This window comes from Puma concolor, chromosome D2 (genome assembly GCF_028749965.1).
Source record: "Puma concolor isolate L17-30 chromosome D2, mPumCon1.1.hap2, whole genome shotgun sequence".
NCBI lineage: Eukaryota > Metazoa > Chordata > Mammalia > Carnivora > Felidae > Puma > Puma concolor.
Window position 1 is genome coordinate 15,930,201 of NC_141677.1, and position 24,737 is coordinate 15,954,937.

Sequence of the window (24,737 nt, forward strand, 5' to 3'; positions counted from 1 at the left end):
ACCGAACTCTCCCTCCCCAGACCCCTGCGCTGCCCAGGGACGATGTAGACGACTTGGCTTTGGTTCTGCACGCGGAACTGGGCACTGAGGGTGAGGGAATGCTGGGCCTCGAGTGGCCCAGTGGACGGCATTACGTAGGGCCAGGGAAGGTTCCCCACAAGAGCCAGAAATAGGGGGCGTGGCCCTTGTGTGCCGGGCAGACAGACACTGGAGCTGCCACGGTCCACGGTGGCGGACGAGGGCACGGGCAGGGAGAACAGAGACGTCGGCTGAGGTGTGGAGCGGGGGCCGAGGGCGAGGTTTGGCGGGAGGGATGTGCGCTCCGCCCTTTGCATGTCGAGGTGGGGGTGTCGGGGTGGGGAGGCACGGTGGGGTGACAGCTCGCTGTTTGGGCGCCAAGCTAGCAGGGTACCAAAGCAAGTGATGCGTCGCAGTCATAGGCGTGGAATAGTTAAGCTCACTGGGGAGGAGCGTGTGGGAGGTTGAGTCACATGAAATTCCTGCTTTTGTAGGTCAAAAATGGCAGTGCAGGGGTGATTGCACATGGTTTAGCTCATTCCTTGGGAATTCCGTCCTGAAACGCCTCCGTTCTCTCTTCCGGCAGATGGGCGCTGTGTGCTCCTTACTGTGCTGGCCTCCTGTGTTCTCGTTCTCCGCGGCTTTCAAGTCTTCACAGAGAGCCAGTCTTTTTTCCTTCCTCTTTCCTCCCTCCTCCCCTTTCCCTCCATCCTTCTCTTTTTCCTTCATTCTTCAGGAAATACTGACCAGGTACTTTTGAAGAAAAGCCCGGAACACAGTACTTAGGACGGGACGCATAGTGTGAACCTTGCTCCCGCCCTCCTGGATCCTAGAGTCTAGATACGAGAGCAGAGTGTTGTGGGGATGATGAATGCTTTGTGAGGTGTGGGGAGGCATTCAAGGCCTAGATTCTTCTTTATTCACCCTGGGCCAGTCATGGGGGAGAGGAAGACTGTATGTACCTTGCTGATAGACATGAGGGAATAGGACTGTCCCCGCCACGCCCCACACCTTTGCCATGGCTCCCGTGTTACCTGCTGCAGAAAACCTTCCCTCTCTCTCTCCTCCCAGGTAAAATTTGGCCTCCCCCTCCCTGGTGCCCCAACGGGGCCCTTCGAGAGATTTCATCCCACTTACCTGTGTAAAGGTTGGCTCCCTCCGTTAGGCAGTGAGCCTTAGGTGACAAGAATGGACAGCATTTAGTACAGTGTTTGAATGCTCGAGGTGCTAAGTAAATATTGATTCAATGTTTAAATAACTTTGAAGGGGCTGCGTTTCCAGAGCCCTTCTTCTTTCCACCTGACTTGAAAAGAATGCCGGGGAATATACACAAAGGATACTATTCAGCCTTAAACAAGAAACCCTGCTGTATGTGACAAGGAGGAAGTTGCAGGACGTTATACGAAGTGAAATAACAGATGCCATGTGATCCTACTTAGGAGGGGAATCCAAAAATAACCAGACCCACGGGAACAGAGAGGGGCATGGTGGTTGCCAGGGGCTGGGCAGGGGGCAGATAGGGAATTTCTGTTCCATACGTATAAGGTTGCGGTTATAACGTAAAGATGAGTACATTCTCGAGATCTGCTGTGCCCCATCGTGCCTATGGAGTTAATAATAGCGTATCGTGCACTTAAACGTTTAAGAGGGTAAATCTCTTGTTAAGGGTTCTTGCAACAATTTAAAAATACGTTTGCGACAGCCGCCAAAACAAACACCGAAACGAAAACAGACATAACCCCACCTGAGTGACGTAGTGCGTGGCGCCACGCTGAAATTCCAAAGGAAATGTGCGTAGCCAAACGGCATCGCTGCCCGCGTTGAGAGTTTCACATCGCGCCGACCCGATTCGCAGCAAAAGCAGACTCTTGAGGGTGGTCAGAGAAGTCATTTGACCTCCGGCCTGGGATTGAGACGCCCAGGTAAAACTAGACCTCTAAAATGGACTGAAAACGCTGAACACGGTGTGTCTAAGTGCGACTGGCCGAGATGGTAAAAGCCTGATGGCTCGTGCTCCTGCGTGGTCGGTGCTGGTGAACGCTGGGCGTGGCAGGGGCAGCGGTTTCCAACATGCGTTTCCTGGAGCACGTGGCCTAAGGTGACATTCATCTGCGCGGATCCCAAACCCTTTTCTGGGAACGACTGGCTGTTTGAATCTGGTGCTGATTCCACGTTCGGCTATATGCCTTCTTCAGGAACCATCTCCTGGAGTGTGCAGTTTCCTTTCAGAGCGGGTGAGGTCTGGGTTGAGACTGTAGCTCTGCACCCCTGGGCCTCGTGACGGCGCACAGGACACGGCCGTGGTTCAGAGATTCAGGCCGGGAACCGTGGTTGGCCTATTGGCCCAGAACTGGGGAGTGGGGGGCCGGTCCGAGCAAGGACTGCTTGCACACATTGCCAGCGTTCACAGGTGTAAGGACAGAAAACAGTGCTTAGCACTTTGCCTCTTGGACCCATGTCCTTCTTTCGAAAGGAATTTTTCTGTTTAAAATAAAAACAAAAAACAAAACGCTGTAGCCTTTCTCTGGTGCTTTTCCTGAATACTAGCAAGCATGTCCTAACATTGGAGAAGTAATGACTTCGAGCTGGACCGAATATTTTTATTCTTCTCAGTGGAAAGTAAATATTTGCCCTCACTTTCTCAGAGCCCTGTTCCACTGGGAAAAACAGCTGAGGAACCTGCTGGTAAGAACAAAGGGCCAGGCCTCTCTTTGCCTGCAAATCTGGTTTTCTGGCAGAGAGAGTCCTGTTGGAGCGTGAGTCGCCGCCTCTCAGCAATGGGCCAGGGGACAGGAGAGCATCTCGCCTTTCTCTGACCCGCTCTCTGCAGGACAGCGCACAGCCCCAAGTTCTGCGCTTTGAGAAAGCTACGCTCTGCCGAAAGCCCACTGATTTTCTTCTCCAGAGCAAAAACAAGGCAAAACACAATAGCCAGTTGCCTCATGTAAACCACCTGCTCGGTAGGAAATGGAGAACCGTGGAGCCCCCCAGTCCCACTTGGGAGGATTTGTGGTTTCCTTTCCTGTCGGTAAACAAAAGCAGTGAGTTAAAAGAGTGGAGCACGGATTGTTTACAGGATATTTGCTTGTATCAAAGGAAGGAAAAGTGCCTTTTACAGAGTTGCGTTCATTGTGTGGGGGATGTCACAACGTCAGTTAAAGGGTCTCGGCCGAAGAGGAGAAATTAACCCCAAAATAGTGAGTCATGAAACGCAAACCGTTTCATCAATAGGACTTTGAAAAAGCGGAGGGTTTTATAATGTGCCAGCATTTAAAAAAAAAAAAAAAAATTAGAAGACCAGAAAGCCTCTTGAGAGAGAAAAAAAAAAAGGGTTCCTACAACTTTGAAAAATATGGATAGTTCAGAGGATACGATTTTTTTTTTTTTTTTTTTGTAGTTGCACGAGCTCGTGGCTTTGTGTGCCAGAAACATTTATCACTCACCGTGCAGTTGAGTCTCCTAAGCAGGCCTTTCCAGATTGCATCTCAGTACATCTAGTGCGATGCCTGGGTCGCTGCCCTTCCTGTGCTGCCCAGAGACAGTCTCCTTCAGCTGTTTGCGGCACAGGAGCTCGTAGCTGGGAGGTGGTTGGCAAACATGGGCCAAGTGGATGGATGCTTGGTTGGAGTTATTTATTTATTTATTTATTTATTTATTTATTTATTTATAAATGTTTATTTTTGAGAGAAAGGGAGAGAGAGAGCATGAGCAGGGGAGGTGCAGAGAAGGGGGTGGGACAGAGGATCCTAAGCGGGCTCTGGGCTGTCAGTAGAGGCCCGATGCAGGGCTCGAACTCGTGAACCGTGAGATCACGGCCTGAGCTGTCGTCGGATGCTCAACCGACTGACCCACCCAGGCGCCCCTGGCTGGAGTTAATAAGCTAGTAAAAGATTGAAGCAATGACCTAGGATGTCCAATAATATATTCTTTTCCCCGTTATTTAACGTTAAGTCTTTTTGATAAATTCTTCGGTGTGTGTGTGTGTGTGTGTGTGTGTGTGATAAAGTTTACACAACAGAACATTTACTATTTTTAAGTGTGTGGTTCAGTGGCGTTAAGTATATTCACACAGTGGTGCAACCATCTGTCTCGAGACACTTTCCCTCTTCCCGAGCAGAAACGTTGTACTCATTAAACTCTAACTCCCCCTCCCCCTCCCCCAGCCCCTGGCCACCACCCAACTCTGCTTCCTGCCTCTATGCAGCTGATTATTCTAGGTACCTCATGTAAGGGGAGTCCCAGAGTATCTGTCCTTTTGCGGCCGGTGTGCTTCACTTGGCATCACGTCTTCGGCGTTCGTCCGTGTTGTAAGGTGTTATGATCTCCTTCCTTTTGAAAGCTGAGTAATATTCCATCGTGTGGATTTGCCACAGCTGGTTCCTCCGTTCATCTGTTGATGGACACTTGAGCTGCTTCTGCCTTCTGGCTATTGTGAGTAAGGCTGCTGTGAGCACGGGTGTGTGTGCATCTTTTCAAAACGTGTGCTGTCCATTCTCCTGGGTATGTACCCAGAGGGAAATTACTAGATCGTATGGTAATTCCAGGTTTAATTTTTTTTGAGGGACTCGCCGTACGTGCTTTGGATTTTTAAGCTCCGAATTGGCTTCATCGGCTCCATTAAGTCCGTGAGAATGTCTCCCCCCTCCCTTACAGGCGCACATAACCTTAAGTCCAGCTGCAGTTGAGGGACTAACGATAGTAACCTTTCGTCAGCTGTTTCAGGGCTTTGTAAGAATGGAGACAGATTGAAAAAGGTGGGCTTCCCAAAGCCAAGGCCAACGGTAGCCTTCTCGGGAGGTGGTCTTGTAATTGATCGCGGTCAATACCGTTCTGGGACTGTAGGCGTAAGCCGGCCGTTGCGGGACAGCTCACTTACTGGGGTCTGTCTTTTGTAGGGAGCAGAGTGCAGGACTTTACCAGGACTTAGGGAAGCCATGTCGGTACCATTTCATCCAGGCCGCGCACCTCACGCTGTGGCGTGTTGAGTCCGCACGATGTCAGGTAGAGGTGCGGGGCCTCAGCGCGCCTCGCCCTGGTTCAGTTTGCATAAATTCTTACAACGACTGTTTTTAGAAATGGTGTGACGAAAAGATCACGATCTTAGGAGCCAGGCTGACTCAAGTTCACACCCTGTTCTGTGTGCTTCACTTTGGGCAGATAATCCATTTCTTAGAGTACCAGTCTCCTCATCCGGGAGACAGGAGAGGCCGATTCTGTTCAAGTGATCATGAATGTGGAAATACCGTGTGTACAGAAAGTATCTAGCAGAGCGCCTGGTACTTCGTGCTGTATATCCAATATTGTCCGCTGCTGCTATATTAAAAGCAGATGCAGGGGTGCCTGGGTGGCGCAGTCGGTTAAGCGTCCGACTTCAGCCAGATCTCGCGGTCCGTGAGTTCGAGCCCCGCGTCAGGCTCTGGGCGGATGGCTCAGAGCCTGGAGCCTGTTTCCGATTCTGTGTCTCCCTCTCTCTCTGCCCCTCCCCCGTTCATGCTCTGTCTCTCTCTGTCCCAAAAATAAATAAACGTTGGAAAAAAAAAAAATTAAAAGCAGATGCAGCCTAACAGAAGTTAGTACCAGAAATAGACCCTTAGACCAGCCGTTGTCAAAATTTTGGTTGACATCTGTAAATGACAAATTTTTGGCCCCCTGGACATCTGTAAAAGTGATTGAGGATCCCAGAGAGCTTTTTATTATGTGGCTCATCTCTACTGAGATTTGTGACACTAGGATTCAAATGGAGAGGTTTAAAAATAGTTATTCGTATATTAAACGTGGCAGCAGTAAGCCCTTCACCTTTTATTGTAAATAACATGTTTTATGAGAATCAGTGTTTTCCAGAACAACAGAAACTTAATGAGCAGAACGACATTTTCCCAAATCTCTTTAATGCCTCGCTTACGAGAATACAGCTAGACTCTCAAGCCTTTTGTGCCGAGACTGGTTACTCAGCCTCTAGAAGATCCCGCCGTGCCTTGGCGGGAAGAGAGTGGAAAAGGGAAATCCTGCCTTTTGCTGTGAAAATGGTTTGAACCCGGGAGACCCCTGGAAGGGTCCTGGGAACCCCTGGGGACTCTCAGACCACACCTTAAAAACCGCTGACCGGAAGTTTTTCTGTGATTCTGAACTAGAACTCTTCCTTCTCTTGCAGGTTCTTGCTCCCAGTGGCCCAAGCTGGAGGCTTCTGTTCTCCTTGCTCAGGTGAGTCCACTCCCCATCCCACCCCCAAGCCACTGCTTAGAGGTTTAAATTTGGGCTTTTGGGTCCCATTAATAAGAAGCCATCTGAGGGGCGCCTGGTTGGCTCAGTCGGTTAAGCGGCTGACTTCTCTCAGGTCACGATCTTGTGGTCTGTGGGTTCGAGCCCCGCGTCGGGCTCCGCGCTGACAGCTCAGAGCCTGGAGCCTCCTTGGGATTCTGTGTCTCCCTCCCTCTGCCCCTCCCCTGCTCACACCCTGTCTCTGTCTCTCTCAAAAATTAACAAACATTAAAAAAAAATAAAAGTAAATAAATAAAAAAAGAAGAAGAAGCCGTTTGAACTTTGGAATTGCCTAAACTGGGGGCTTCAGAAGGAGGGACTAGCAAGTTCCTGTGAGCCTCTGTCCCTTAAAGTGTTTAAAAGGGCATGAATTTTAAAACTGGTTGGTGTACCTCTCCAAGGAGTGCCCCTACTTAGAGTAAAGGGACAAAGTGTGAGCATAGCGGAGGTTCAGGGGCTGCACAGAAGCAGCTGTCCTGGTGGCTAGTGTGCCCTGCCCTGAGGGGCCACTGTGAGTGAGGAAGGTGATGGAGGGTGGGGTGGAGGAGGGTTGGGGACCCCTGGATGAGGCCCGGCCCCTGTGCCTGGGGCCCCGCGGTGTCACCCGGAATGCCTTCCTCCAACACGGGATGAAGGCAGAGCTGGCTGCTCCCTTGTGTGTGTCCACAGGTGTTGCATTTTCTGTAACAGCAGGACACCAGGTGGTTTGGGAAGGAGCCCTCAGCGGTAGCTGTTGCCCCTGCACATTTGGTCGCTGGCCTTGGATTATCAGAAGTGGCTTACTTACCATCCTTCTGTCTGTCCGTCTGTCCACACACAGATGCACGCACACGCGCACGCACGCAGTTTTCTTCTGCACCATTTATGGATAAGTTACATGCATCGTGGCCCTTGGCCCTCCCCAAACGTCAGTGTGTGTTTCCTAAAAATAGAGATACTCACTTGGTCGACAGTGGTTCAGTGATCAGTCCAGAACTTAATATGGATTCCTTACTAACACCTAATCTAGGATCTGTCTGCCGGTCCTGCCACCTGGCCCGGAGCATCCTATAGAGCCTCGTCCCCTCCGTCTGAGGTCCACTCTAGGGTTGGGTCCTGCCCCCAGTTGTCCAGACGTCTCTGGATCCTCTTTGTTCCCACAGCCTCCGTCGCCCGTGTGTGTGTGTGTGTGTGTGTGTGTGTGTGTGTGTGTGTGTTGGTGCATTTTGAAGGCTGCAGCCTGAGAGCCTGTGTCTTAAAATGTTCTTCAGTAGAGGAGCATTTTGACAGCAGCCAGGGTATCTATTGCTGGAGGAGGGCGCGATGCCCACGATGGGTTTCCTTGTTACCAGGTATAAGTACATCAGTGCTTTGATGGTGAAATTTCAAAACTACTCGTGGGAGAGAGAAGAGGGGGAATCAGGGAAAGTCGGCCTGAAAAGACTAAGTTCCTTCTTGTGTGGGACTCAGGAGACTTGGCCGAGGAGGTGCTAATGAAGTCCTGATGCCCGAGGACATTGTGATGTGAAAATAACAATGAAGGGGCATCATCTACATTCCAGCGCAGGAGAAAGGCGGGGGGTACCTGGGTTGGTCTTAAGGGAAGACCTTCCCTCATTCGGCTGTTTTTGTCCCTCCTGGTTCCTTGGCCCCCCCTGAAGCCGGGCGATGAGTCCCTTGTGTTAGTAGCCTCTGGCCCACCGAGGGGCAAAAGCTGCCTGGACTCCACCTCGGATTAACCCGTGTCCCTTACTGTGCTTTTTAGCACCATGGGGAAATAGCTCCGCCAGGAATGAACACTGTCCAGGATTTTTTGGATCAGGTGTATAGAGCTTCCAGCCAGAGGGTGTGGACTCCAGATTAGTTTCCTTATGGCTCATTTCGATGAGCGAAGTTATGTGGATTTTATGGAATACGAGACTGTGAAGTTATGTGGATTTTATGGAATACGAGACTGTACAGACGTTTGTGATACAGGCTCATGATTTTAAGCATACTTCATTTTATCGAAAATGGCATTCTTTAGTTTTGAAATTGATAGATGTGTTCAGAAAACACAGAAATATATAAAGTAGAGCATACATCTCCCCTATAATCTCACTCCCCGAAGGCAGCCCGTGTCAATAGACTTTAGTCTGAATCTGCGTGCGCACTTTTTAAGAAAACAAAACAAAAATGGGATTATTCCCTTCATACTGTTTTTATGGTCGCTTTTTTTTTTTTTTACCAGTACATCGTAGATGTCTTTCCCTTGTTAGTATTTCGGTAGTGTCTACTTACTCTTTTAAACGATGAACCGGATTTCCTTGTGTACCTCCATGATTATTTAATCCCTACGAAAGGACACTTTGGGGCTTGTCAGCGTTTGGCTCTAAGTAACAAAATGCTTGTATGTAAACAAGTATATACATACTTATGTAACTATCTCTTGGGGATAAATTCCTAGGAATGGAATTGCTGGATAAAAGAGTACTCACACTCAAGATTTTGGAGATATTGCTAGATGGCCCCTCAGATAGGTTGTGCCCAGTTAGGATTCCGTCAGTGACTCAGGAGTGAGCCTGTAGCCGGCACCAACAGCGACTAATCTCAGTATATTGTTTCTGATTTTAATGTGAAAACTGTTATTGTTTTCATATTTATTTATTTGTTTTTTTTTTTTAATTTTTCTTAACATTTATTTATTTTTGAGACAGGGAGAGACAGAGCATGAACGGGGGAGGGTCAGAGAGAGAGGGAGACACAGAATCGGAAACAGGCTCCAGGCTCTGAGCTGTCAGCACAGAGCCTGACTTTGACACAGGGCTCGAACTCACGGACCGAGAGATCATGACCTGAGCCGAAGTCGGACGCTTAACCGACTGAGCCACCCAGGCGCCCCTATTTATTTGTTTTAATTAATGCTGAAGTTAGGCACCTTTATGGCCACTTGTGGTTTTTGTTTGTTTGTTTTTTGGCCTGTTTGTCTTTGGAATTATTACACGTACTCTTTTTTGCTTTTGAAACTTTATTCTGGGTATTGGTCTTTTGTCACATGATACAAACCAGTATTTTTGCAAGTTCTTAATTACCGTCTTTTTGTTTTAAACTGTTTGAGGGGCGCTTGGGTGGCTCGATCCGTTAAGCATTCGACTCTGGCTCAAGGCTCGTGAGTTTGAGCCCCGTGTCGGGCTCTGTGCTGACAGCTCGGAGCCTAGAGCCTGCTTCAGATTTCTCTCTCTCTCTTTCTCTGCCCCTCTCCCACTCGTGCTCTGTCTCCTTCTCTCTCTCATAAATAAACATTGAAAAAATGGAAACTGTTTGAGTTGCTTATGATGTGAATCCAGACAAACTCTTTCAGAGCAGAGTGTGGAGTGAAATCATGTTGTATTGTGCTGTAGCTGCTCTGTACCAACTAGTCTTTTTTTCCAAGTTGAGAATCCGTTTTTTTTAATGTTTATTTATTTTGGAGAGCGAGAGAGACAGAGGACAAGCAGGGGAGGGGCAGAGAGAGAGAGGGAGACACAGAATCCGAAGCAGGCTCCAGGCTCCTAGCTGTCAGCACAGAGCCCGTCGCGGGGCTCGAACCCACGGACCGTGAGATCGTGACCTGAGCTGAAGTCGGACGTGTAACCGACTGAGCCACGCTGGCGCCCCTGAAAATCCATTTTAAATCTCTCTTAACATGGGTAACGATTACACCCCAGGCAAAGGGGCCGTCAGGAATCTGTACAACATGTCTGTTGTTAAAAAAAAGTGTAAATGAAGCTCATTTGCATTGGTTCTTCTGTTTTCTCTTGTGCAAGGACGGTTATTCTCACATAGATTTATCTGTAACAAATACATTGCTCGAAATCTGTGAATGTTTTAATAGCATCAGAACTGAGGAAGTGACACACTGGTTTAACTACTGACTTGTTGCATAATTTTAGAGAGATGGTCCCCTCATTTGGTCCCCTCATTTTCCCATTGATGAAATTAGGACTCACTTAACTAAGTCTTTGTAAAGGCTTAGCAGCCAGTCTCCTGAACAAGTCAGGAGACTTGTTCTGTAAGAGAAATCAATTATCATTAGGGGCTGTATGAGAAAAGTTCGGGCTGAGCTCCAAACTCGAGTCCTTACAAAGATGAAAGGGATTTTCCAGGATAGCTGGTACCATACTGGTCTAGAGATGGCCTTCAGAATCCTGGTAGGAAGTTTTAACTCCTTAGGTATTTTCTTATCAGAAAGTTGTGAAGCTGGAACGTCTTGTTCCTCTTCTCTGCTCTCAGCTTTACCTTCAACTTCAGACCTTTCTTTTTTTTAATATGTTAATTTCGAGGGAGAGAGAACGTGAGCAAGCTTTCAGGGAAGGGGCAGAGAGAGAGAGAGGGAGAGAATCCCAAGCAGGCTCCTCTCTGTCAGTCCAGAGCCCGATGCAGCGCTCGATCTCAGCGACGGTGAGATCATGACCTGAGCCAAAATCAAGAGTGCGACTCTTAACAAACAGTCTACTTCCTATCACACGATCAGCCAGATTTATAGAAAGTCTTAGCCGCCTCAGTCAAGTGGGCTTAAAATCTGAAGAGCTCGTGGGAGGGAGACCGTGGGCTCTCTTGTTCCGTTCGTGCTGGAGATGATTTGCTTCTGTAAACACTTGTTGGGTAATTTCTGCTAATGGAATACTCTGTCAGGAACCAAGGGAAACAAGATGATTAAAATAGGGTCCCTCCCGGGATGCCTGGGTGGCTCAGTCTGTTGAGTACCTAGCTCTTGATTTTGGCTCAGGTCACGATCTCATGATTGGCGAGTTTGAGCCCTGCACTGGGCTCTGCGCTGACCGTGTGGAGCCTGCTCGAGCTTCTCTGTCCCCCCTCTCCCTCTGCCCCTCCCCCGCTCACTCTCCGTCTCTCAAAATGCATAAGTAAACTTAAAAGAAAAAGTTTAAAATATGGAATACGGTCCTTCCCTTCAAGAGCTTATAATCTAACCGGAAAGAACGAATTGTATACAAATAGCTGTAATATGGGGTTTGATTGCTGTAACCATCGAACACGAGGGGGGCGCTAGTGAGTTGGGCCGACCATGCATCGCTGCACCCCCAGGTTGGCTGGCAGGTCGCAGGCACTTCATACACACGTGTGAATGGACGAATGAATACATTTAGACGCGTACATTTCGGTGTGGTTTATTCATAGCAAAAAAGATGTGTGGAAAGAGATGATTTGATGGATTTGTGTTTGGTCGCATGAGTACCAGAATTTGGTGAGGTCACCAAGGGCATAGGAGCGAGACCCGTCATGGAGGCACCCTTTCTTTCTCTTCTTCCTTCCTTCATTTTTTCTTTCTTTCTTTCTTTCTTTCTTTCTTTCTTTCTTTCTTTCTTTCTTTCTTTTTCTTTCTTCCTTCCTTCATTTTTTCTTTCTTTCTTTCTTTCTTTCTTTCTTTCTTTCTTTCTTTCTTTCTTTTTCTTTCTTCCTTCCTTCATTTTTTCTCTTTCTTTCTTTCTTTCTTTCTTTCTTTCTTTCTTTCTTTCTCTTCTTCCTTCCTTTTTTCTTTCTTTCTTTCTTCCTTTCCTTCCCTTTCTTTCTCTTCTTTCTTCCTTCTTTCTTTCTTTCTTTCTTTCTTTCTTTCTTTCTTTCTCATCTTCTTTCTTTCTTTCTTTCTTTCTTTCTTTCTTTCCCTTTCTTTCTTTCTCTTCTTTCTTTCTTTCTTTCTTTCTTTCTTTCTTTCTTTCTTTCCTTCCTTCCTTCCTTCCTTCCTTCCTTCCTTCCTTCCTTCCTTTCCTTCTCTTTCTTTCTTTCTTTCTTTCTTTCTTTCTTTCTTTCTTTCTCTCCTTTCTTTCTTTCTTTCTCTTCTTCCTTCCTTCCTTTTTTCTTGCTCTCTTTCTTTCTTGCTCTCTTTCTTTCTTGCTCTCTTTCTTTCTTTCTCTTCTTTCTTTCCTTCCTTTCCTTCTCTTTCTTTCTCTCCTTTCTTTCTTTCTTTCTTTCTTTCTTTCTTTCTCTTCTTCCTTCCTTTTTCTTTCTTTCTTTCCTTCTTTCTCTTCTTCCTTCCTTCCTTTTTTCTTTCTTTCTTTCTTTCTTGCTCTCTTTCTTTCTCTTCTTTCTTTCTTTCTTTCTTTTTTTCCTTTCCTTCCCTTTCTTTCTTTCTCTTCTTCTTTCTTTCTTTCTCTCTTCCTTCCTTCCTTTTTTCTTTCTTTCTTTCTTTCTTTACTTCCTTCTCTTCTTTCTTTCTTTCTTTCTTTGTCTTTTTTTTTCTTCTTTCTTTCTTTCTTTCTTTCTTGACTCTCTAGTCATTTTGTTTTGTTTTTTTCAAACCTGTCATTTATTATTGTCAGGGTTGTTTTTCTCAATTTACAAGGTAAGATGCACTTTTCTTGATAACGAGGGGTGTCTTTTCCTTCTCTTTTTCCAATTTCTTCTCTTACCATTAGGTTCTGTCTCGTTGAACAAAGGACAGTGTGCTTTATGTCTGTTATATTACAAATAATTTTTCCCAAAACGTGGCCCTGATCAGCGTAATCACACAGGTGGGCTTGATGATGGAATGTGGCAGACACTTTGTCTCATCTGCAAATATTTGCAGGCCATTTTCTCTTCTTCTCAATAATTATTCTAGTCCATTATTGCAGCTTTATTTGCTTATTGCTACTGTGTGATAGATAATACTTTAGTACTTCAACTATCTCGTTTATCTCCCAATAGTTCTTTGAAGTAGGTGTTACTATATTAATTTTCAGAGAGAGAGAGAGAGAGAAAGCAGGGGAGGGGCAGAGAGCGAGAGGGAGAGAGAGAATCCCAAGCAGGCTCCACACTGTCAGCACAGAGCCTGATGCAGGGTTCGAGCTCATGAACAGTGAGATCATGACCTGAGGTGAAGTTGGACGCTTAACCGACTGAGCCACCCAGGCGCCCCCAATATCCACATTTTAAAGATAAGGAAGCCGAGGCCCAGGGACGTAAATGATGTGTTCAGGGTCACCCAGCTAAGCAGTTATGGAGCCGGGAGGAGCTGGGCTCTCAGACCTCCTTCTCTGGCAGGGTCCCAAGGGCAGGTGACTTCTGGAGAAGGCTAACTCATCCATTTTGGCCCCACCACCCGCTTGAAGTAGCCAGCCTCACAAAACACACTTGCCCCTGAGCGTCGCGAAAGCCGGAACCTTGTTCCTGGTTGGTTGAACCTTCACCTGAAGTGGCTTCTTGGGTCTGTACGACCTCTGGAAGGTGAATGAGACTGATATCAAAGTCAGTATATTGGGAATCACCATTACCAAATGTTCCCAGTGCAGTAAGGCTTCTCGAGAGCTGCTATTCAGAAAACATTCGCAGTCCCACACTATAAAGATACAATTCTGAGTATTCCCTTATTGAAAGGCTGCTAGCTTCCTTCAGGAACCTGAATGCCAGCAGGGCTCATTCACAAAACACTTTGTAGCTTTGTAAGTTGCATCTCAGCAGGGTTTGTTTTCTTTCCTTTGTTTGTTTTCATGAAACATTTCTCGGGAGGAAATATCAGGGGAAGATTTCATAAAGGCAGCATTCACTGAGGAACAATGGATAGTGTTAAGACTTTGATTCTGAAGTGAAATAACTGTTTTTCCTGGAGAGAAGCAGTTCTGTGTTAATTAGCCGTGTGTCTGATAGCAGAGATGACATCACATTGTGGGTGTCATTCCAAACTCAGTCCTTGTGCCTCATGTTTCTGCAATCTGGGAGGGGGGGGCGGTGTAGGATCTTAGGTCATTTGGTCTCCATCACACCTGGAGACACGATTGACATAAAGTAATGGCAGCCATCCCTTCTGTAAGGTTTTTTATTTAGAGAAGAGTCTACAGGTGCAGTGAAATGCACTAAGTTTTTCTATTGAATTGCCTAGCAAATGTGAACACATTTCTAAGATCGGATTCTTTGATTCTCTCTTTTAATTTTTTTAATGTTTATTTCATTTTTGAGAAAATGAAGAGAGAGAGAGAGAGAGAGACAGAGCGTGAGTGGGGAGGGGCAGAGAGAGAGGGAGACACAGAATCCAAAGCAGGCTCCAGGCTCTGAGCTGTCAGCACAGAACCCAACGTGGGGCTCAGACCCCGGACCTCAAGATCATGACCTGAGCCAAAGTTGGATGCTTCACCAACTGAGCCCCCCAGGCGCCCCTAAGTGTTATTTTAAACTCATTTTTAAAATGGCCATTGGAGGGACACCTGGGTGGCTGGGTCGGTTAAGTATCTGACTCTTGGTTTTGGCTCAGGTCATGATCTCATGGCTCTTGAGTTTGAGCCCCATGTCAGGCTCTGTGTTGACAGCATAAGCCTGCTTGGGATTCTCTCTCTCTTTCTCTCTCTCTCTCACTCTGCCCCTCCCCTGCTTGCTCTCTCTCTCTCTCTCTCAAAATAAATAAGCTTAAAAAAAAAAAACCAAACAGGCCATTGCAACTTGCTGGGTTCTGATCCGTTGTCAGAAATATGCAATCAGTCCATTAGGAGGCAGAAACATGAGGTTACTCGTAGTTGCAATGGAAAAATAATCTCTCACTGTAAAATAATATGATGCCCGTAAAGTGTCCACATAATAGATTGGATATTATTTATGATTCTTTTCTTCCTTTATTGAATCTCCCACCATTAAAATGCCATAATAGGCAGGGTATCAGGATCACTGCTGTATAGCTTTGACTTTTTAAAGTACATGTCTTCACAAAGATCATACCCAAACTAAATCATAACTAGGCACTTAGCCAAGAAAGGATGTTCTTTGGCCGTGCTTAGTGAGGGGATAGCCTCTGAGCTGTCTTTGATGACTTTTATGGTTAACACTGATGGTTTTTACCACCGGCTTTCTGCTGCCGTTACAAATTTATGACTCTCCTTCCTGTTGGGATCTGTGTCACTATATAGGACAGGCCTGGCCCGTCTCGTCAAGGGGAACATTTTGGTTTTCCCAAGTACATTCGGACCATTTTCCCTGTTTCTTCTCGTCAGTATCTCTCTAGGGTCCCACACCCTCCAAGCCTCCTTGGGGATCGATCTAGGGATCTCACCCATGCCCCTGCCATGGTTATCCTGTCTGCACCTCTGAGAGGGACTGGAGCAGTGGGGACTCTCCAGGTGATCGGCTCTCTGGCCTCCCCTTCACCTCCGGCCCTGAAGGGGTGTAGTAATTCCCAAACCTGCTTATCAAGAGCCACCGGAGGCCTTTGCCAAACTATCCGTTCCCAGGCCCACCCTGCACACTGCCCTGTGTCCCCATCTCTCCTGCCCCTGGACTTTGATCACAGGTTAAGGTGGAGGCTAGTAAATGGAATTTTCATCAAGATCATTCTGATACAGTTGTCTGTATGGCTCTTTGGATGTTTGGGGACCACCCGTGTAGCCCAAAACCTCATCGTACAGATAAGCTATTCAAGGCCCAGCAATGATGATGAACTTGCCCAGGGTCGCACCGGAAGACGTGCCAGTGAAAGACAGAAGACAGTATCCTCTTACTTTTGTGTTGCCAATGCAGAGGTGGCAGAAATGACCAGGAAGTTAAATGGCGCCATTTATCCTGGACACACTTTAGTTTTCCGTTTCTTATTATCCGAGTCTCTGTGTGTTGTGTCTCTGTGACAGAGGAGCATAGGGTGAGTAGGTGATCGATGTACTCACCCAGCCCAGGACCAAACTCAGATATAAAGGAGCAGGAGATCCAGTTGGAATTCTCGTATAGCGAAAGAATTGCCAAGTGTTACTGTTTTTGCCATTGTTTCGGTCTCGTGTTTGTGTTGAGTGGATGTTCCGATTCGCTTTGCCTGTTGATAATAATATAAGCAAGCTTCATTCGACGAAGCAGGTATGGAACAGGGGCTATTCAGAGTCTGGCCAGGAGATGCCCAAGACATACAGCCCTTATTCTGATCACATGGAGACAGACGCGTATTTGCAAATCCATTTACAATTGGCAAAGCTGACTTCTTGAAATTTATCTGAAACCTTACTCTCTTTGACCGGATAGATAATTATTTGGAGTTGGGAAGATAATCTGTGAGGGTGAGAGGTCATTCATGGCATTTACCACGAAGGTCCAGGAATTCATTTTATCTCCCTGACTTTATCTTACTGACAGCGGAGGTTGTGGTCTATCTCCCAGGGAACTGGTACATAAGGGAATGACTTTTTATGTAATGCTACAATGTGTTTATCCGACGTGTGGTAGGTACGTAATAAATACGTGGCGAAGAAAGCTTAGTGCCTTAAAAAAAAAAAAAAAGCTTCTTTTCCATCACGGTTCTGGCTCAGGATCCTGCAGTGTTTCTGTTTACGTGTTTCCGCTCTCATAAATATCTGCACTCTAAAATCCAGTACCCTTGGTGGGATGATTTGCATTTCTTATATGTAAACTGTTCATTTGGGTAATTTTCCCAGTAATGGTCCCTTTCACGATTCTGTCCCCTTTGAGAAATGATGTCCACTTAGCAGCTTCCATTTCTCATTGATTTTAGAACTTATCACCAACACAGCCTGGGTCTGAAGCCTGCTGTGGGAGAGGCTTTGCACCAAGATGACTGGCCTCCTCTGTGAGCCTCCTGAAGGCTGGAGGCCTCGCCCTGCCCCGGACCCCCCTCCAGCTCAGTGCCACCCCTCCTGCCCACATCTGCCAGATGCACAGGCAGTAGAAAGCTGGAGGTTCTTCCTGCGGACCACGTTGGCCAATAAGCAGTGACTTACTTTTCACGGGCACGAAACCCTCCCTGGAAAACCTTCCTGTTTCTGAGGAATTACGCCCTTTTAAGGGGAGCTGTGGGTACTCACTAGCCCGATAGGCAGACCGTCTGAAAACGAAGACTGAATTACATTGTGTATTTCCAGGGGTTTTATTAAAGACCGCTGGGCTACAAGATCAACGGGGAATAGCGGTGTCTTTCAAGTGTGATTGTTTAGGTATAAGTTACTGACGACCAGATTACTGATGTCTTATTAACGGCTTGGTTTGGGGATGTGATTTGGGGTCCAAGGTGGCCGAGTAACTGTATCCCAACAGTCTGGTGGGCAGGCACGCGGGATTGCTGGCCAAAGTGAAGTCAGCAGCATCACAAAGAGAACTCTTTTTTATGAGCTCAAATGGAGTTTCTTTGCTGGCAGCACGGGGGTAATTCTGTTCTGGGCTAATTCTTTTATTTATTTATTATTTTTTGATATGAAATTTATTGTCAAATTGGTTTCCATACAACACCCAGTGCTCATCCCAACAGGTGCCCTCAACGCCCATCACCCACCGTCCCCTCCCTCCCACCCCCCATCAACCCTCAGTTTGTTCTCAGTTTTTAAGAGTCTTTTATGTTTTGGCTCCCTCCCTCTCTAACCTTTTTTTTTTTTCTTCCCCCTCCCCCATGGTCTTCTGTTAAGTTTCTCGGGATCCTAAGAGTGAAAACATATGGTATCTGTCTTTCTCTGTATGACTTATTTCACTTAGCATAACACTCTCCAGTTCCATCCACGTTGCTACAAAAGGCCATGTTTCATTCTTCCTCATTGCCACGTAGTATTTCATTGTGTATGTAAACGACAATTTCTTTATCCATTCATCAGTTGATGGACGTTTAGGCTCTTTCCATAATTTGGCTATTGTTCAAAGTGCTGCTATAAACATTGGGGTCCAAGTGTCTGGGCTAATTCTTTCTTCTGTGGGCCCTGAAAGGCCAGCAGTATTCCGTGTGAAATAGAGACAAGGGAGTCGACGGGGATTAAAAGTGACGAACGAATTAGGGGGAACCAACGGGAAGGAAATGTGTTTCTAGGCGGATTTGCTGACAGGTAGGTATCACCCTCCCTGTGTCACGGAACTTTTATTCCCCTGATAAACAGATGCAGTCAACTTATATCTGCATCCAGATATCTTATATCTGCAAGCCAGCCTCCTCTCAGAAAACCATCACAGCTCACTCCCAACCAGAGAGCAACCTCCTGATTTCAAGTAATAGACACAGATCTTCACATCCTGATAAACTGAAGGGTATTTGTATTTGTATCCAATGGCTTCTTTACTTTGTAGGGGAATCCCTGTCAGAAGTAACCTGTATTCCATCTATAATATTTGGATAGAAAGAAGGAAGTAGAATCACCCCACATACCAAAAGCTGAAGATAAAAACCAAGAACATCATCTTTTTTCTATGAATAAGTGTGTCTGTGTATCCATGTGTGGTTGTATTCTGTAGTTGTGAACATCCTGTATGTGTATCTGGGTGTGCTTTCATTAAAGCATTCTGACATTGCACATCTCATCATTTCACTGTCTTTCTAAACAGTGTTTTTAAAGCCAGGACATTTAATGTCTTTATTTTACTGGAGCCCGCGTGGTTCTTTTCAAGAACACAGACCTGGGCGAAGGGGGTTGCCCGTGTGGCCCCCAGCTTTGGTGCCCTTGGCTGGGGAGCCAAAGACGTCCCATGCCTCTTAGATCGAACCAGAGCTGATTGAGTTTATGTCATTATTTGCCCCTATTGAAAGTGTCCCCATCTGTCTGAAGATGTGGAAGAAAGCGTTTATTAGAGGAGACGCTGTTGCCTTGTGATAGAGCTCTGCGTAATGAAAATTGACTCAGCCTGGCTGAGTTCTGTCCCGATCCCTGCTTTTCCATTGGCAGGCAGGAGGGAGGGACGCTCAGCTCCAGCTCCTACAGGCGGCCGCAGAGGGCTGATGTCTGAGGTTGCTTGGGTAAATTCAGACACTCCCTTACTTTACATACTTGAGATCACCCACCCACCAGTGGGATGAGGACTGTAAAGTGTGAAATTAACACATCAAGCGAATTTATATCATGGTAGCCTTGGGCTGGTTTTTGCAAATTAAATTTCGCAGAAATTAGCCTCAGCCCTGCCAAGGCAGCATTAATTTAGTACTGGTGAAGGCAAACTGTTTCTGTGACATTTCCAACCCTGAGAGATAAGAGTTTACTTTTACACCCAGACAGTGGGTCTTGCTCAGTAAATTATTGTCTGTTGGGTTAATGAAAAAGAAAAAAAAAAACAACACCAAAAACCTACTGTTGATCACAAGTGATGACCCTCAATAAAACATTATACACAGTGTAGAAGTCTGAAGAAAACATACAGGAGTACGTAGGATAGTGCATCAGCCCGCAGAAATGCCAGCCAACTCTTCCAAAAGACTTTTCTGGGTGATATTCATTATTTGACATTCAGGAAAAAAAACAATTTTTTTAACGCTTTTATATTTATTTTTGAGAGGCAGAGAGACAGAGCATGAGCAGGGCGAGGGGCAGAGAGAGAGAGGGAGACAAAGAATCCGAAGCAGGCTTCAGGCTCTGAGCTGTCAGCACAGAGCCCGATGCAGGGCTCGGACCCACAAACCGTGAGATCATGACCTGAGCTGAAGTCGGACGCTTAACCGACTGAGCCACTCAGGCGCCCCCCAGAAAACAATTTTTTTTAATGTTTGTTTTTGAGAGAGAGGGACAGAGAGGGAGGGAGACATAGAATGAGAAGCAGGCTCCAGGCTCTGAGCTGTCAGCACAGAGCGCGACACGGGGCTCGAACCCACGAACCGCGAGGTCATGACCTGAGCCGAAGTCAGACGCTTATCCCACTGAGCCACCCAGGCACCCGTGTTCTTTGGCATTCAGAAGAAACAATCTTTTTTTTCCCTGCACTGAGATCAGATCTGTGTCTCCGACCCATCACCGCATTAACCAAGCTAACCTGAGTATGTGATGAGAGTGCCCACTAAGTAATTAAATACAATCATGGGGACCCCCTCTCAGTCTGCATGTTATCTGCCTCAAGGTAGGCAGAGATCAGGATGTCCTGAGAGAGTGTTCCCTGTCGCATGGCTGTCGTTTCTCCCCCTCTGGATGCCAGAATTCTCTTTGGGAGCCATCTTTTCCCCATCCCCGTGCCCCAAATGCCTGACCAAAACCCCCTTTTCAAATTATGTTTTGCCATTAGTTAGGAGACGGCTCTTACAGGCCTTGGCGCGTCTCGCTCTGTAAAGTTTCAATCTCGGAGGGTGATCTTTCCTTCTTCCTCAGCTCCCCGGGGAAGTTTTCATTGTACAAGATGAAGGCCCGTGGCAACTGACTTTCCAGGGAGGGTTCCGTTTGCACGATGTCGTTTGGACTTGTCGCTTTTTCCAGTAAGGCTGTTCCTTTGTTTTGGCTTGCTCTACGTAACCAGCCTTGCTTTGTGGATGTGGATGTAATCATTTATATAAAAGTATCCCACCTAAATGTTTTACATGTACGACTTACCCCTTGACCGTCACGTAACAGTGTCTTAACAGGGTGTTTGGCCCGCCGATGCGATTCAGCTCTGGGCCTGCGGGCCAATATTGCTGGAGACGAAAACGTTCTCAGGGATGATCGGGGAGTCCATAGTGCCTTGGAATTTGGCTTAACAGGAAAGAGCTGAGAGGTAGGGAGTGGAAAGACTGGTTGAAGTCACCCTTTGGCGGGACCTCGTGTTCTGCGGGGCTGGGAGAGAAAACAGCACGCATGTGAAGACACACGAGGAGAATCTTGTAGCCCCTGGACCAGAATCAGACACCGGCTCCTGCTCCCTGTGTCTTCCAGTACCTTCCAGCTACCTCACCTCTTCAAGCCCCTGTGTCCCATTCAATGGGGATCCTGAGAACTACATCCTAGGGTGCCTTATGTAAAATAGAAGTCTCCACCCGCGGAGCAGGCATTCAGTATGTTAGGTCCTCCCATTCATCCTGGCTGTGGGAGATCTGAAGGTCCACAAACATTTCCAGGATCCCCTGCCGTGGATTTGACAGGCACCTGCTATGCCAGCCTCCTCCCTCCCTCTGTCCCATCATTTTGTTGAACTGCCCACTTCAGTATTTTTTTTAATGTCCATTTATTTATTTTGAGAGAGCCAAGGAGAAGGAGAGAGAGAGAGCACAAAGAGGGGAGGGAGAGAGGAAGAGGGAGAGAGAGAGAATCCCAAGCGGGCTCCTTGCTGTCAGCTCAAGCCCGATGTGGGTCTGGATCGCACAAACCTCCAGATCATGGCCTGCGCTGAACTCCAGACCCAGATGCTTAACCGACTGAGGCCCCCAGGCGCCCCTCCAGTATTTGTTAATCGTTTGCTGATGGAGCCTAGGGGGAAATTTACCTTGTTTGGGTGTAGGATTTTCTCTCCTGGTTTGCTGCCCCAGAGCTGTGAGAAGTGTTGGCTTGTGTCCCTGAAGGCCTTTCCAGTTCCCTCTATCCCATATTCAAGGAGATTTTGGTATCTGGGTCAAAACATTGAGTGAAATGAACCTTTTTTTTTTTTTTTTTTTTAAAGAGTAGTTTGACCACTTTTAAGCGTCTTACCGGTTTTTTGCAGACTTAATGTGATCCGGGTATTCATTAACCTGGAACCCTTCAGTTTGTCTTTTAAGTGTTTGTGGAAGAGAGGATAACAGCCTAGTTTTACAAAGCAAAAGTTCAAAGTTCCTCAAGTGCCCTTGGAAACCGCTCCTGAGGTCTCCTGACTTTATCTTGTTTCGGTGTCTGTTGTTAGTTTTTCCTGGACTGCAGACTTACGCGTCCGATGAATCCACACCTCAATGAAGTTCATGTGCCCCACTGACAGCTGCTCGGGGCCAGAGATTCGATAGCCAGCGGCGTCTGCCGTGTAAGAGCACATTTGCAGAATGGATTCTCATCTTGGTCTGTCCAACTTCACGGGGCCCTCTCTGCCTGGTCCCTGAAGGGGAGAGAAGAAAAGTTTAGGAGTTCAGTCTTTCCTTTAAAAACATAAAGGAGCTTAATCATTTGGGTCACCTTGCTTAAGCAACAGCAGTATCACCAGCACCACCACCAAAAGAGCCCGGGGCCCCAACAGATGGCCTAGATGTTGGGGTTTGGGGGGGCGGCCCAGGGCTGCCAGCATAACCCTGATGACAGAGGCTCGGTCGAGTTCACTTTATTCCTCCGCTAGTTTTTAGAACAGGCGGGGATAGCAGCTTCAGTTAGATACACGTCTGCACATTGAACTCTTGAACAGCTCAGTGGATCCTGGATTCCTGAGGCCGATATTTCAGACTGTGGGCACTCTTGCTATCTTTGGCTGTAATGTCATCTCCGAGGAATCCCGTGTTAGCTGGTCAGGGGCTATCACCGAGCTTAGGTGATCCTTCAACTGTTGACCGTCTTCTGGGTTAACTCTGGCTTGTCTTTACTTCAGAATGCCATTCCAGGACCTCGTAGCAGTATCCAGTTGCTAGGGAAGCAACTTTTTTAGTGAACACCCTCGTGATGAATGGATTTTCCCCCCACCCCGCCCCACACTTTTCTACAAGGGCAAATTCCCAGTATGGTTTTGTTTAGAAATGTGTTTTTGCGCTTTCTGGGACTCACAATGCAGAGTCCAGTCTCTCCTGCTGTTCTGTCCTTTTCATCCGTTCGTTTATTTGGGATTTCCAAAGACTGAGTGGGCTCCCCGGTTCTTTTTTGAATCTGCTGATTTTCTGTGAAGCTGATGTCATAGTCTAGACCTTTATCCTTACATATGCAAATTGTTAGATTACATTTAGCAGCTGGGGGCTCTGTCAGAGGGGGTTGACAAAGGTGGAGTACTTGTGACTGTCTGCCTTGCCCTGGCCTCGGTGAGAGCCTGCACACGGCAGAACAGTCGGTGGCCTTTGGGTAGAGTGCGTCTTCAGGAGTCCTGATGTGTAGACCTGCCCTTGCTCGCCTGCCTGGAGGCGTTCCAGGTCACGGTGGGTTCGGCTGCCCCAGGGGAGCCCTGGCCACCGTGGGCCGAATTACCTGCTTTCCTCCACACATACCTGCTTCCCCAGTCCGGCCTGAATGACCTGGGAGGCGAATCGTTGAGTCCCAAACACTCCTCTGTCTTGATTTTGGGTACAGGGCTTACAAAAACAGCGAGATAAATGTCTCACGGGGTGATTTCATTTGTTTGACATGAGCGTGGCTTGTTTTCCCAGCACTGCTGAGATCAGCCACGTGACGGAGAGCCTAGAAGGTTTGCAGACGTTTGCCTCGTATCTGATTCTAAAGTAGAAGCCTCTGCCAGCGTGGGCTCATTAATGTACGTGAATGTGTAAACTCAGTTCTAGCTTAACTTACTTACTTTTATTTTATTGAGAGGTGTGTAGAACCTCTCAGACACGCATTGTTGGGAATTCTTTCCGTGTTGCTGTTTTTATTTATTTGTTTTAAGTTTAAGTTGTTTAAGTTATTTTGAGAGAGAGAGAGAAAAAAAAACGCAAGTGGGGGAGGGGCAGAGAGAGAGAGGGAAAGAGAGAGGCTCCATGCTGTCAGAGCACCAAGGGCTCAAACTCAGGAACCAAGAGATCCTGAGCTGAGCCTAAATGAAGGCTTGGACCCTTAACCATCAGAGCCCCCCAGGCGCCCCCTCATTGTTGTTTTAATAAAAACGATTGAACCTTTTTTTAGCCCGTTTGATAAAATGAAGCTGACAAATACCCTGGAATGCCTGGGAACAATATCCAGCTCGCCTGAGGACAGCTGCCGGGCCAGGGGGCGCCCACAACAAACAGGGGCGGGATGCAGATTGCATTTCTAGAAAGAAAACATCCCCATGTGTGTCCTAGTCAAGTAGTGTGCTCCAGTTAACGTGTGTGATTGTCGTCATCCTCCATGAGACCAGTGTCCTCGCAAAAGCCAACTGAAGACAAATCAACAGGGTATTTTGAGAAAGGAAAAGGAGACTATTTTTAGGGAAGCCTTGTGGAACGAATTTTCCTGTGGAAGCGTTGAGCATTTGGGAGGTTGGATTAAAGTAAGTTTCTTAAAAATAGAACCTTAAGTGTAAATATTTATTTCCTAATATAATATTATTATTTTAGCGCAGCCGCGTCCCCGGCTCTTTTCCTGAGCCAGCCCCTGACGTCTGGGTTGGGGACATCTTTGTCCTGTTCCCGAAGTCCCAGACAGTTCTTGCCACTGATGTGCCCTGTCTCGAATCCAACTCACAGATCTTTCCTACTTTTTCCCTCTCTTCTCATTTCCTCTCGTCGTGCCATTTAAATAATTTTAGCACTTGTTAACATAGATCTCTCAGAGGCACAGGCAAGGAGATCAAGATGGAAGAGAGAGAGTCAGAGTGTGAGCGGGGGAGGGGCGGAGAGAGAGGGAGACACAGAATGCGAAGCAGGCTCCGGGCCCTGAGCTGTCAGCACAGAGCCCGATGTGGGGCTCGTACCCATGAACCAGGAGATCATGACCTGAGCTGAAGTCGGGTGCTTAACCGAGCCACCCAGGTGCTCCCAAATGCGTTTTACAGTAGAAGAGGATTTAGTCTTCTATTTTATAGGTGGGGGGAAATGTTCATTAGATATCCAGAGGGGGGAGAGAATACAGCTGGCCCTTGAACAACACAGGTTTGAACTGCATAGGTCTACTTATATGTGGAATTATTACAATATATACAGCACTGTAAATACAATGTTTTCTCTCCCTTATGATTTTCTTTATAACGGTTTCTTTTGTCTAGCTTATTTTCTTGTGAGAATACAGAATAGAAGATACGTAGCATACAGGATATGTATTAATCGA

The 24,737-nt window shown here is 47.0% G+C and overlaps 1 protein-coding gene across 8 annotated transcripts in view; it reads left to right on the forward strand.

The window, feature by feature from the left end:
- Positions 1-24,737, forward strand: part of SIPA1L2 (signal induced proliferation associated 1 like 2) — a 223,199-nt gene that overhangs the window by 44,775 nt on the left and 153,687 nt on the right. For all 8 annotated transcript variants that reach the window (XM_086679672.1, XM_086679677.1, XM_086679678.1 and 5 more), the window contains exon 2: positions 6,170-6,219. The gene's annotated coding sequence lies outside the window, so the exon portion shown is untranslated. The remainder of the gene's footprint in view (positions 1-6,169; positions 6,220-24,737) is intronic.